This window comes from Mus pahari, chromosome 12 (assembly GCF_900095145.1).
Source record: "Mus pahari chromosome 12, PAHARI_EIJ_v1.1, whole genome shotgun sequence".
NCBI lineage: Eukaryota > Metazoa > Chordata > Mammalia > Rodentia > Muridae > Mus > Mus pahari.
The window spans coordinates 13460544-13474805 of record NC_034601.1 but is presented as its reverse complement, the minus strand read 5'-3'; the positions used below and the strand labels follow the sequence as shown (position 1 = coordinate 13474805).

Genomic DNA, 14262 nt, shown 5'->3' with positions numbered 1-14262 from the left:
GCAACCACATGGTGGCTCACAACCACCCATAACAAGATCTGACTCCCTCTACTGGAGTGTCTGAAGACAGCTACAGTGTACTTACACATAATAAATAAATCTTAAAAAAAAAAAAAAAGAAAAGTAAAGAAATCCGCCTGCCAAGTGCTGGGACTAAAGTTGTGTGCCACCACTGCCCGGTCCACTTTAACTTTTTTTCTTTGTTTTTACTTGCTGGAGGTTGAGAGCAGGGCCTTTCCTGTGCTCAGCATATGCTCTGCTACTGATCTGTACCTTTAGCCCCTGCTGTCTCTTTAAAACAACTCTTACTGAGTACTTAGGGTACTGAGAAAATGTGACTGAAGACCCTCTTCACCGTTGTCACGAGCAGCTCTTCTTTATGTAGGTGTCTGCTTTGGTGTCAGATACTCAGACCCTTCCCTGTCCCTTCATTTAAAGTGGGTCACCCCACTTTATTTCAGCCCTTTTTAGTTTCTTAGGGAACTCCAGTCCTCTGCAGCATGAAGAGTACAGGATGCAGTATTTCCCTGGACCTCCTGATCAACCTTTCCTGTTACAGTGACCATTCTGTGTTGTGAAACTCTGGAATCTCACCCTTCTCATTGGCTTTGTGACCTTGGGCACTGCTGACCTTTCTAATCAGGTCCTGCATCTGTGAAATGATACTTGTCTAGTTTGTCTCACAAGGATGCTGGGAGGGACAGTGAAGAGACTTCTATGTGAGCTTTGTAGGGTCTGGGGACTGGGCAGAAAACTCTTTCTTGCAGGAATAGGAGATCCTATGGCTTGGGTTGGTGAAGGTGGAATCCCTAAGCCCAGGGAGTGGAATGCAGTGACATTTAAAGGAACTCAGAGGAGGAGAGCAGGTAGAAAAAGATGGATTGGTTCACACTGACTGGTTTTTTTTTGTTTTTTGTTTTTTTGTTTTTTTGGTTTTTCGAGACAGGGTTTCTCTGTGTAGCCCTGGCTGTCCTGGAACTCACTCTGTGGACCAGGCTGGCCTCGAACTCAGAAATCCGCCTGCCTCTGCCTCCCGAGTGCTGGGATTAAAGGCGTGTGCCACCACGCCCGGTTGGTCAAGTATATTCAAACCACCACAGAGTCCCTGTCTCAAAAAAGGCAAGGATCTCATGTAGCCCAGGCTAGCCCTGAGTGTATTGGGTAATAGAGGTTGACCAGGAATTCATGATCATCCTGCCTCATCTCCCAGGTGCATGCACCACACCAGCTGTGTTGAGTTGATCCATGTTGTCTTCATACACCTCTTTTTCTTTTCCTTTATTTTATTCATTTAATTAATTAATTCATTCATTTATTTTATTTTTGGTCTTGAGACAATACAGCACTGAGTAGAAGGAGTTACTTGGTCTGGTCTTGAGGTGCTAAGGTTATAGGCATGGGCAGCCAGTGTGCTCAGGACAGTGCACATATTCCAGTAGTCAGATGAGGGAGCAGGCCTAGGAGAGGTCATTGCTCTGGGTAGTTAGTTATCTCCATAGTAAAAATGGATGCTTATTGGATCATACTATATTAGAGGCAAATTACCTTTTAATATTTGGGAGAGTAAGGTTGTGTTCATGGACCTGGGTAAGGGGAAGCTCAAAATGTAGAAGTTAGGTCTGGTCCTACATCTCAGCTCCGTGCTACCAAAAGTAAGACTCACACTCAAATTATATTTACAGATACCTTGGCCATATAGATATGCTCTTCTTTGACTAGATCATAACTTGCAATAACCCACTTATTCTAACCTACATTCTGCCAGGTAGCTGGTACCTGTGCTTAGGTACCATGCATATGTCTCTCACCGTATCTTCCTGGCAAATCTCCTGTGCCTGGCACTATCTCAGAGAAAAGTCTGCTGCTACTGAGCTTCCAGTGTATTATTTTAGAAAGTCTCCATAGTCCCTTTTTGTGGTGTGTAGGGGAGCAGGTTGAGAGTCTCATGCAGCCCAGGTTGGACTTGAATTCCAGATCCTGCCTTCTCTGCCTTGCAAATGTTGGGATTACAGTCACCACACCTATTTTCCTGATGATCTTTGACCTCTTGTCATAGGCTGAGTCCTACATGAACTTTTTGCAAGTGACCCACCCACCTAGTACTGCTGACATTCCTTATTACCCATTGCTCCTTTAGGGGAACGAAGTGGGAGGAGTGGGTGGCATCCATACCTGGCTGGGCATGCTTCATGTCCTGGTAGATGATGGAAAACTTGCCCAGGTCATCTCTGGGTTGATTTCCTCCTGGTTGAAGATCTTGCCATTGTACACATCCACCATCCTGCCCACCATCTTGGGCAGGATGATCATGTCCCTCAGAAGGGTCTTTACCACCTCCAGCTTCCCCATGAGTGGTGCCTCCTTGGCTTTTCTCAGGTGCTCAAGTAGTGAGTGCTGATTCTGCTGAAGACCGCAGGTGGTATACGAGTGCTGCAGTTGGGGAAGGTCCACTTTTTCTGCCCCACTTTAGCCATCTTAGCAGCTGCTCGTGGTGGTGGTGGTGGGAAGGAAAGCTGAGAATCTTTTTATTATTATTATTATTTTTTTTTAATTTACATTTCAAATGCTATCCCGAAAGTTCCCTACCCCCCCCCCCCCCCCAAAGCTGAGAATCTTACTCATTTTCTGACCAGAGATCTTTCTGCTGTTGTCTGATGGTGACCAAGGCTGTGGCTAGTTGAAGATGGGTGTTAACCATTCTGAGGTTGGGGACTGTGGGTATGTTATTATCTACCTACTACAGTCACTGGCTGGGAAGAAGCCATTTAAGCATTCTTTAGGCTAATAGGTTCAGTTAGATACACAAAGGGACGGTTTTAAGGAATTCTAATGAACCTTCCGAGCTTCAAATGGGCAACTAAAATCACAGAGCCAAGCAGGTCAGTTCAAAGACCCATGTGTCCTATTTTTTTTTAACTCTACCTTTTCTCCTCAGCTGTTTTGATGTCCCAGATGTGTTTAGTGGCTGTCCATTGCCTGTAGACTCAACTGTTGAGGGTTCATCCTGCTTCAAGTGCCTGCACCTGCCTGCCCTACTTTTTCCTTGATTGCTGAATGCCTAGTTTGTTCTACCTAAAAGACCCATCCTTCCTGTGGCTGAACTGGGCAGCTCTTCTTCCAGGAGAGTGGGCCATCTGTCCTGCCCTCTGCTGTCCCGGAAAGTCAGTGAAGAGAAGGCATTTCATGTGAGATTGCATGAAGGCTTGTTTCCCACTAGTCTCAACTTTGTAGGGTAGGAACAGCATGAATGCTTATGGAATAAGTGTTCATTCCCATCTAGCAGAATGTTAGACTGCACAGGATTCTTGAGTCTGTCTGACATATGTTTTGTGAGCACTGGTTTGGGCCTGTTGAGGTGTTGTGGTTCTGGGGCTTATTATTGGGTAGTTAGCTTGGGTAAAGACAGAAGTAACCATGAAAATATTGGCCAACCAACTAAATCAGCTTGGGACACATAAAATGAAAAGAAACCATTTTCTTAGAATCTCTCTGGCAACAAGAATAGTAATATGAAATTGTTCACTTCCTTATTCATTTCTTCCAAAGAAATAATCCAAGCATGTTCATACCCTGGTGAAATGAGGATACTCACTACTACATCATGGGGTGGAGCTTTTTAATTTTTTTTTAAAGATTTATTTATTTATTATATGTTAGTTCTCTGTAGCCTTATTCAGTCACACCAGAAGAGGGCATCAGATTTCGTTACAGATCGTTGTGAGCCAACATGTGGTTGCTGGGATTTGAACTCAGGACCTTCGGAAGAGCAGTCAGCGCTCTTAACCACTGAGCCATCTCGCCAGCCCCGCTTTTTAATTTTTTTATGATTTATTTTTAGTTTTAAATTTTGTGTGTGTGTGTGTGTGTGTGTGTGTGTGTGTAAGAAAGCACATGAGTACAGGTACCCTTGGAGATCAGAATCTGCTGGAGCTGGAGTTACACGTGTGGTTGTGAGCTGCTGGATATAGGTGCTGGGATCAAATTTAAATCCTTTATAAGAGCAATATGCCTGGGCTGGAGAAATGGCGCAGTGCTCTTCCAGAGGTCCTGAGTTCAATTCCCAGTAACCACATGGTGGCTCACAATAATCTGTAATGGAATCCTCCTCTAGTGTATGTAAAGACAGTGAGAGTTTACTTACATAATAAACAAATAAATAAATCATATATATATATATATATATATATATATATATATATATATATATATATATAAAAGCAATAGGCTTTCTTAACCTGTGAGTCATGTCCAACTTCTAGAGTGAAACCTTTTCCCTCCATCCCCCACCCCCCAAGACAGGGTTCTCTGTGTAGCCCTTGCTATCCTGGAACTTACTCTGTAGATCAGGCTTGTAACTTATCAGGATATAGAGTAATTTTTCTTTTTTTTTTTAAAGAGTCCTGTGGTGGTGGCACATACCTTTAATCCCAGCACTAGGGAGGCAGAGGCAGACAGATCTCTGAGTTTGAAGGCATCTTGGTCTACAGAGTGAGTTCCAGGACAGCTAAGTCTATCCAGAAACATCTTGTCTTGGAAAAAAAAAAAAAAATCCTTCCATTGTAGAATGTGTTCCACCATACATATTGAGAAATGTGTGTCAGCAATTCCAGGACTTGCTGCAATTCCAGGACTTCAAGGCCAGCCCTGGCTATACAACTACTAGGTCCTGTCTTTAAAAAAGAAGATAATCAAGGAGAATGTAAATTCATTATGTGTTACATAGGTAAGGAAATAGATACCTAATCCCAGAGATCCAAAGGGATTAAAAGGGCTTGCTCCAACTATCAATTAGTTTCTCTTTTTTCTCTTTACATTATTTTACTTTTAAAGATACTTCCCATGATGAATAATTTATTTTATCATCATAAAATAAATTTATTTATTTATTTTCAAAATATACACCTTAGCAGGTTGGCCAAGAGCTTCTGAACCTCCTGCCTCCTCCACCTGCTGAGTATAGGAATGGCATAGTGGAAGTGGAGCCCAGGCTAGGTAAGTGTGCTGGCTGATGCTACCAACAAAGCCGCACCCCCAAATCTTTTTGTTTTTCTTTTTGAGACAAGGTCTTGCTGTGTAGCCCAGGCTGCACTTAAATTTAAAATACTCCAAGGCCAGTCTATTGAGTCCTGGGGTTGTAGGCATCTACAACTGTGCTGGGCTTCTATTCTGCTCTTAAAACTTCTTTTCTTTTCTTCTTTTTCTTTTCTTTCTTTCTCTTTCTTTCTTTCTTTCTTTCTTTCTTTCTTTCTTTCTTTCTTTCTTTCTTTCTTTCTTTCTTTCTTAACTACTTAAGCAGTCTTTAATGAAAGCCATGTACGAGATGTCTCTACTCCTGCATCTTCTCAATTGTTTCTTCCTTGGATTTGCCCTTCTCCTTTCCTACTTGTCAGGACTTGGTTTTCCTCTCCAGGATCATCTTGCAGTCCTTGTCCAGCTTTAGCCTGGTGATACCCACCTTGCTGGGTTGGATGCCCACGTGGACAGTTGTGCCATTAGCCTTTTCTTGCTGGACTTGTTCAATATAGATGACGTAGTTCTTCCTGTACACTTGGACCACCTTGCCAATCTGCTGGCCTTTGTAGTGTCCTTGAACAACCTGAACTTCATCATCCTTTCAAATGGGCATAGACCAAACATTATACTTCTGACTTAGCTCTTTGGAAAGAGGGGAAGACATGACCTTCCTCCGAATGTGAGAGGGCACATTCAAATGCCATTTACGGTTTTTGCTTCGGTCAGACGTCACGAACTGATTGAACTTCATTTTGGCGGCTGCGATCCACCACAAAAGGAAAGAGCTTTCTTTTTCTTTTTTAAAAAAATTTTTTCTTTTTTTCCAGACATGGTTTTTCTCTGTACCCTGAAACTCACTCTATAGACCAGGCTGGCCTTGAACTCAGAATTGCCTGTCTCTGCTTCCCTGGTGCTGGGATTAGAGGAGGAGCGCATTACCACTGCTCAGCTTTATTTTTATGTTATGTGTATGAGCGTTTTGTCTTTGTGTGTGTATGTATGTGCGCCATGGAAGTTGGAAGAGGGTGCCAGATTCACCAGAACTGGAGTGATTGTGGCTGTAAACTGTTGTGTGGGTACTGGGAGCCTATTTCAAGGTGGATGTAGTGACTTTACTTTCTGGGCTCTGCATGTAGGAAGAGTTAGGGCTGGATTAGGATGTGGCCTGTAGCACATTCTCCTGAACAGTTTCCTAAGTTTATATCCTCACAACAGTGTCAGGAAATTGTACTTGTCTGACATTTGCACTTGGTGTTTTCAAAGCATCAACCTTAATTAATTACAAGCTGTACTTTTAAATGTGAGATCCTCTCTGGGACTGTGACAGTAGGACTAGACAGAATGGTTTCAGGAGAAATCCTATGAAGAAAGGAGAGGTTGGATTTGGTGACTGTATACCTGTGCATGTGTGAGTGTGGTTGCATACATGAGCACACAGAGGAAAGAAGGAAGGCACAGTAATGGTAAATATTATTTGGAGGGTTCTACCCCACCTTTGATCATTTAGTTCCCAAATAAAAGACACAAAACCTTTATACTTATAATAAGCCTTTAAGCACCATATTTGGGCCAGTATCAACCCTCTATGCTATTTTGTCTACTTCCTTGTAAATAAGGAAGTATCATTTGCCATGTTCCACCTGGGCTGCTCCTACTCCAATATGCTGGCCTTTATAGTGCTAACAATCCGCCTATCCCAGGGTGGCTTCTTCCTCCTTCCCATGTGTCCTCTCTCCTCCTCCTTGTCCCTGCCTGAGACCCCAAGCCTGGGAACTTTGCCCTGTCCCCTTTCTTCTGTCCAGCCCAGGCCATAAGCATCTTAATTAATTAATTAGGGGTAACTTGGGGGACAGAGTATACACAACAAAAGCTGATCTATGTGAGAATCTCTTCATTTTGGAGCAACCAGATCTTGGGGTACAGAATTTAGCATTTGAACATATAGCCACACCAGACCAACCCACTACAGCAGAAGGCAAATATCCACCTTTATAGAGAAAGCCTTACACTGTACTGATTCTGAGAGATGAGTGCGAGATGATCTGGGTTGTGGGTATCAGTACCAGTACTTTCAAGGAGAAATGTCCCAACAGTAGCTTGGAATAGCACACTTCTGAAAGGGCCATAGGATGGGCCTGCTGTATAAGTAGACCCAATGGTTTTTGTTTTTTTTTTTTAAAGATTTATTTATTTATTATATGTAAGTACACTGTAGCTGTCTTCAGACACTCCAGAAGAGGGCGTCAGATCTTGTTATGGATGGTTATGAGCCACCATGTGGTTGCTGGGATTTGAACTCCGGACCTTCAGAAGAGCAGTCGGGTGCTCTTACCCACTGAGCCATCTCACCAGCCCGACCCAATGGTTTTTAAAAAGCCGGGTGAATGGTTCAGGCTTTGTCCTGGAACTCAAAGGAGAAAGGAAGAATCAAGTCTACAAAGTTTTCCTCTAACCTCCATACTTCCCATATTTCTCTTTCTCTATCTCTGTCAGCCTCTCCCCCCCCCCTACACACACAAATACACATACACAGTAAGATTTTGTTTTTCATTAAAAAAGAATAAAGACTATTATGACCAAAGAGGGATCACTTAAGGTGGTTCTGTTTGGTAAGCAAAACAAATACCTAATTTAGAGACCAGAAAAGAAGGAAGTAGGGGCCAAGGCTTAATCACCTCTCAGGTACCTACTACATATACTACCTCAGAAGCTCATCTCTGTCCTTAATGAATCTCCTCTGCTTATTTTCTCAGAGAAGGACCGTAGGTTGGGGGGAATCAGACTTTGAGCCCTTGGCCTCAAAGAAGTAACTCTGGGACAGCAGCTTCAACCCTGCCTCTTTCTCCTGTCTTGGTCAGTATAGCCAGAATTTTGGGTGTAGCACTTCATTCCTTACCAGATAACATTATAGGGGATTGAAAACAGGAAAGTGTTTCTGTAATCTCTTTGCCCAGTTGTGGTCATTATTGACATAAGGAAATATTTCTCCTAGACCTATATGCTATGTCTATTTTGTTGGTAGATGTATACACACATACTTTTCTGAGTCCAGTTCTGAGCTGTAGGTTTTTTTTTTCCTGCCTGAGACTGTTTTCTCTGCCTCAGTTGGTTCTGGCTGGTCCCTGTATGCCCACAGCTTCCATTCGCAAGGGGGCATAGACCATGCATAGCTCTCCCACTTGCTTAAGAAAAACACGCCTTTAATCCCAGCACTTGGGAGGCAGAGGCAGGCGAATTTCTGAGTTCGAGGCCAGCCTGGTCTACAGAGTGAGTTCCAGGACAGCCAGGACTATACAGAGAAACCCNNTNNCGAAAAACCAAAAAAAAAAAAAAGAAAGAAAGAAAAAAAAAACACCATTTAATGCTCTTTTGGGGAAGAGTTCTTCTATGGATTGTTGAACATTTCTAGAAGTGGAGATAATAGGAATTTTTTCCTATTTCCTTTGAGAGGTAACAGTGTATGGCCAGTGTTCTTTCACATGCATTTTCGATTCCCTTCTGGACTACTTTAACTTAAACCCAGGATGCCATGTGATTTTAACTGTGAGTGCTGATCTCTGAAGATAGGGCTCCCTGCTCCAGTACCACAAGACCATGTAGGCAGAGTGTTGTGTGATTTTGCTTGATGACTGTTGAGATGTGCGGGAGCCCCAGGCTAACATCAGGTTGGTCATCAAAAGGTCTTTCCAGCTCTTGGTTCCTTTTTTGTTCATTTTTGTTTGAAGCTGTGTCTCACTACGTGTCTCTGGCTGTCCTGGAATTTAGTATGTAGACCATGAACTCACAGAGGCGTGTCGGCCTTCCAGTGTTGGAACTAAAGGCCTACATCACCACTTCCGTTTTCTTATTGAGGTTAAACCAACAGGTTGAAAATACCCGAGGCTCATGTCATTTGAGGCAACTCAGAGTTTGAAGGGGACGGGCTCTTCAGACTAACCCACATTGACCTCAGTCACTGGCATTCCTGGGAGCAGAAGGAGAGTTCAGTTGAGCAGCTGAGAGAAGTGTGAAGAGAAAATGTGCAAGTCTCTGCTCTCTTCAAGTCCAAAATGTCCATTCCTGTATATAAATGAATAAATTCTGAAATATATTATTTTTGTAAACCTGGGCCTGGAGAGATGCCTCAGTAGTTGGGAGTACTTACTGAATTTTCAATCCCAGCACCCATGCAGCAAGCTGGGTATTTTACAAACACTCCTGTAATTCCAGCTCTGAATAGTGAACACTCTTTCTGACCTCTGTGTGTGTGCAGATGTACTACACATATGTGCTCATATACACACATGAATGACTGAATCGAAAGTCGAGGAACCTGCTAATGTTTGAAAACCACACGTTTGCTTGCTAATGAAAGGAAGAAGCTGTAGTATAGATTGGCAGATGTACCTCAGCTGCCTGTGAAGTCTACAGTCCAGGTGTTTGCTTTGGTGGCCAAACAATTGCAATCTCCTAAGGTGAAACCACCTAGACACTGAGACAGTGAATTGGCTGTTGTGTCATTAGGCGGTGGGCAGTGATGTGGGACGCTGCTGCTCTAAAGAGCCTGATGAGGTCAGAAGATGAGATGAGAGCCAGGCCTGCATGGGAAGGACAGACAGACCTCTCCATGTGGGGTGAAGTGACACATTGGAACTGCAGCTAGAAGGCACCTTGCAGCTATATATAGATGTTGGCCTTGCCTACCTTCAAGTCCCTACCAACTTCAGCTTTGTGACCTGAAGAATGCATGGTTTGCTGATAGAAAAGAAGCTTCGTGTCTTTTAGCTGACATAGGAAGGGTTAGAAATGTGAATCAGCAGGGAACAGAGCCTGCCTAGCATGTACAACCCTGGGTTCCATCCTGAGCACCACAAGAAAAATCAATCAGATTTTTCTCAACAGTGCTTGCTGTTCATTGAGTAACTGTGACACATACACTTCTTAAGAACCAAAAGACGAGCCGGGCGTGGTGGCGCACGCCTTTAATCCTAGCACTTGGGAGGCAGAGGCAGGTGGATTTCTGAGTTCGAGGCCAGCCTGGTCTACAAAGTAAGCTCCAGGACAGCCAGGGCTACACAGAGAAACCCTGTCTTGAAAAATCAAAATAAATAAATAAAAAAAGAACCAAAAGACATTTTAACTTACATCACTATGAGCAAGCAAATTTCCAAGGTATTGAACTAGCTTTAAGCCTTAAGAAGCTTTTTATTTTAAGATTCATTTTAAATTGTGTATCAGGGTGTTGTATGTGTAGGTGCCTGAGGCCAGAAGAGGATGTGAGATCTGGAGCTGTAGTTGCAGGTAGTTGTAAGCCACCGAGCACAGGGGCTGGGAATTGAACTCTTCTGAAAGAGCAGTACAAAGTTTTAACCTCTGTGCCATTGCTCCAGCCCCAGGAGTTTTCTGTTTCCATGCTACATTATGTGCATTTTCTCTTTTTAAAAATAATTGTTTTATGTATATGAGTGCTTTGTCTGTGTGTGTGTGTGTGTGTGTGTACCACATGGCACTCGCTTGTGGCACATGTGGTAGTCAGAAGAGGGCATCAGATCCCTGGAACTGGAGTAACTTTAGAGTTGTGAACCACCATGTGGGTGCTGGAAAATGAACGTGGGTCCTCTCTAAGAGCACCAAGTGCCATAGAGTCATCTCTCTACATCCTACCCCGTATCATCTGTCTTAGAATTTCCATTGCTGTGAAGAGACACCATTACCAAGACAACTCTTATAAATTAGGGCTCAGTTACAGGTTCAGAGGTTCAGTCCATTAACATCATGGTGGATGGCAGCGTCCAGGCAGGCATGGCGCAGAAGAAGCTGAGGGTTCTACATCTTCATCTGAAGACTGCTAGAAGAAGAATAGTAGCCAGGCGTGGTGGAGCACACCTTTAATCCCAGCACTCGGGAGGCAGAGGCAGGTGGATTTCTGAGTTTGAGGCCAGCCTGGTCTACAAAGTGAGTTCCAGGACAGCCAGGGCTATACAGAGAAACCCTGTCTCCCCCCCCCACCCCCCAAAAAGAAGAAGAAGAAGAAGAATAGTTTCCAGGCAACTAGGATGAGGATCTCATTGCCCACCCTCAGAGTGACACATTTCCTCCAACAAGGCCACACCTTCTAAAAGGCCCACTCCCTGGGCCGAGGATATTCAAACCACCACACTCCCTTTTCCACACTATGACAGACCTAGAACTGTGAAGTCTCAGCTTCTACCTCCTGAATGCTGTGTTTAAAGTGTTACAGCATCCCCAGGCTAGGCAGCATCCCACCGCACTTTTTGAGACAAGTTCTCATTCTGTAACCCTGGCTGGCTGCTCTCAAACTTACTTGATCTTCCTGCCTTAGCTGCTTTATATCACAGCTGTGAGCTAGCAAACCTTGCTAATTTATTATTATTATTAATGACAGTATCTCAGTCGCTAGTCCAGGTGGACCTGGAACTCACTCTGTGGGGCAGACTGACCTAAAACTCCTTGAAATCAGCTGCTAGTCAGAGGACTGAAGTGATAAGGTGAGCCCCACATTCATCTTTCATTATTTAGTGTCTTCCCCCCACCCACACCCCCACATATAACCTTATTTATCATTATTAAAAATCTGGATTTTAAACAGATTCTAAGACTGGTAGTTTTACCTGTCAGCTCATTCAACTCCCGCTGCACGTATCTCTTCTCCAGCAGCTCTGCCAGAGCCTCCACCTGCAACAGTGGAGCTCTCTCCCAGATCAGGCCTGCTCTGCTTCATGTTTACTCTTAGGCTCTCTTCCAATGAAGACACCTGAAGAGGGTAAAGACCAACAAGTCTTTTCTGTCTTTCCCAGTTTTAGGATTCAACTTACCACTTCTTTCAAGTCATGTGTCTGCCTCTCAGGTCATGATTTCTGTCTTCTAGCTCTGGTGGACCTTCGGGAAGGTCTTGCTTATCTGGTTATTAGCACATATTTTGGTAGTAAAACCAGCGTAGAAGAGATGGACAAATAACCATCTCTTCCCTTTACAGCAACATGAGCTTTAATCATGGTCTCCCCTTTTAAATCATGGAACACGGGGGCTGGTGAGATGGCTCAGTGGGTAAGAACCACCTGACTGCTCTTCCAAAGGTGCAGAGTTCAAATCCCAGCAAACACATGGTGACTCATAACCATCCTTAACAAGATCTGACGCCCTCTTCTGGAGTGTCTGAAGTCAGCTACAGTGTACTTACATATAATAAATAGATCTTTAAAAAAAAAATCATGGAACACATTTTGTCCTGGGTAAGATCCATTACCCTGAACATCCTCAGTAAGTAGCTTGAATTTTCTAAATGCAACTTTGTTGAAATGTAGATCAGCAAGGCTCACTTTAAGCATATGACCTTTGTGGTAATCAGATGCAATTTTGCCTTCTTGAGCCCTTGTGACTACTGTTTTCAGTGTTTAATACTGAACATTGCTGGAGCTGTCACATCACACCAATCTTTCTCAAAAGGGACCAGCCAGAATCTTCCTGCTTCCCTTTTTCCTGCCTGCTTTTTTGGCCGTTATGTCAGACACTCATTTTCCTTAATTGCTATGGTGCTGCTCAGAGCCAAAAGTGTGGAAGTGCAACATTCTGGGGACTTTAGGTGAGCAGGTGTCTTAAGTCATTATTTTATTGCTGTGAAGATGCACCATGACCGAAGCATCTCTTAAAAGAGGGATATCATTTACTTGGAACTGGTTTACAGTTTCATCATCTGGTTTACATTATCATCATGGGAGCATGGAGGTACACAGGCAGAGATGTTGCTGAACAAGTAGCTCGGAGGTCTTCATCTGGATCCTCAGATAACAGGAAGAGAGAAGACACTTGGCTTGGCTGAAGATTTTGAAACCCCAAAGCTTACCCCTAGTGATATACTTCCTCCAACAAGGCCACACCTTCTAGTCCCACACAAATAGTGCCATTGTCTCTAACCAAGCATTCAACTATAGGAGCCTATGGGGGCCATTTTTAATCAAGCCATCACAGCAGGCAGTTTTATTTATTTATTTATTCATTTATTCATTTTGGGTTTTTGAGACAGAGTTTCTCTGTGTATCCCTGACTGTCCTGGAACTCACTTTGTAGACCAGACTGGCCTCGAACTCAGAGATCCGCCTGCCTCTGCCTCCCAAGTGCTGGGATTAAAGGCGTGGGCCACCACCACCCGGCTTCTTTGGTTTTTCGAGACAGGTTTTCTTTGTGTAGCCTTGGCTGTCCTGGAACTCACTCTGTAGACCAGTCTAGCCTCGAACTCAGAAATCTGCCTGCCTCTGCCTCCCGAGCGCTGGCATTAAAGGCATGCGCCACCACTCCCGGCTCGCAATTTAATTTTTAATGACTTAACATTTTTTGTGGCTGGACTTAGATGTCTTTAGTCTCAGCACTGAGGAGGCAAAGTCAGGCAGATCTCTGAGTTTGAAGCCAGTCTGCTCTTCAGGTGAGTTGCAGGACCACCAAGGCTATATGTGGTGAGGCTCTCTCAAAAAACAAAAACAAAAACAAAGAAATTAGTAAATTTATTAGGCATGGTGGTATACACCTTAAATCCCAATGCTTGGGAGGCAGAGGCAGACAGACAGATCTCTGAGTTTGAACCCAATGTGGTCAACATAGTGGACATAGTTCCAAGCTAGCCAGGGGTACATAGCAAGACACTGTCTCGGGAAGTGTGTGTGTGTGTGTGTAGGTGTGTAGGTGTGTAGGTGTAGAGGCTGTATCTTAGGGTTTTACTGCTGTGAACAGATACCATGACCAAGGCAACTCTTACAAGAACATTTAATTGGAGCTGGCTTACAGGTTCAGAGGGTCAGTCCATTATTGTCAGGGTGGAAACCTGGTGGCAGTCAGGCAAGCATGGTACAGGAGGAGTTGAGAGGTCTACATCTTTATCTGAAGACTGCTAACAGAATACTGACTTCCTGGCAGCTAGAATGAGGGTCTTAAAACCCTCACCCACAATGAGCACTCTCTGGGCTGAGCATATACAAACTATAACAGAGTGCAAGTCAATATCAGGTGTCTTCCTCAGACACATACAGCTCGCTCTCTCTTTCTTTCTTTCTTTCTTTCTTTCAGATTTATTTATTGTATATAAGTACACTGTAGCTGTCTTCAGACACACCAGAAAAGGGCACCAGATCTCATTACTGATGGTTGTGAGCCACCATGTGGTTGCTGGGAATCGAACTCTGGACTTCTGGAAGAGCAGTCAGTGCTCTTAACGACTGAGCCATCTCTCCAGCCCCCTCTGCTTTATTTCTTTTATCT

The 14262-nt window shown here is 43.8% G+C and overlaps 1 protein-coding gene and 1 pseudogene across 8 annotated transcripts in view; one reads left to right on the top strand and one right to left on the bottom strand.

The window, feature by feature from the left end:
- Med15 (mediator complex subunit 15) overlaps positions 1-14262 on the top strand; it is a 72427-nt gene that overhangs the window by 4915 nt on the left and 53250 nt on the right. The window lies entirely within an intron of this gene.
- On the bottom strand, positions 5284-5764 carry LOC110329582 (annotated as a pseudogene).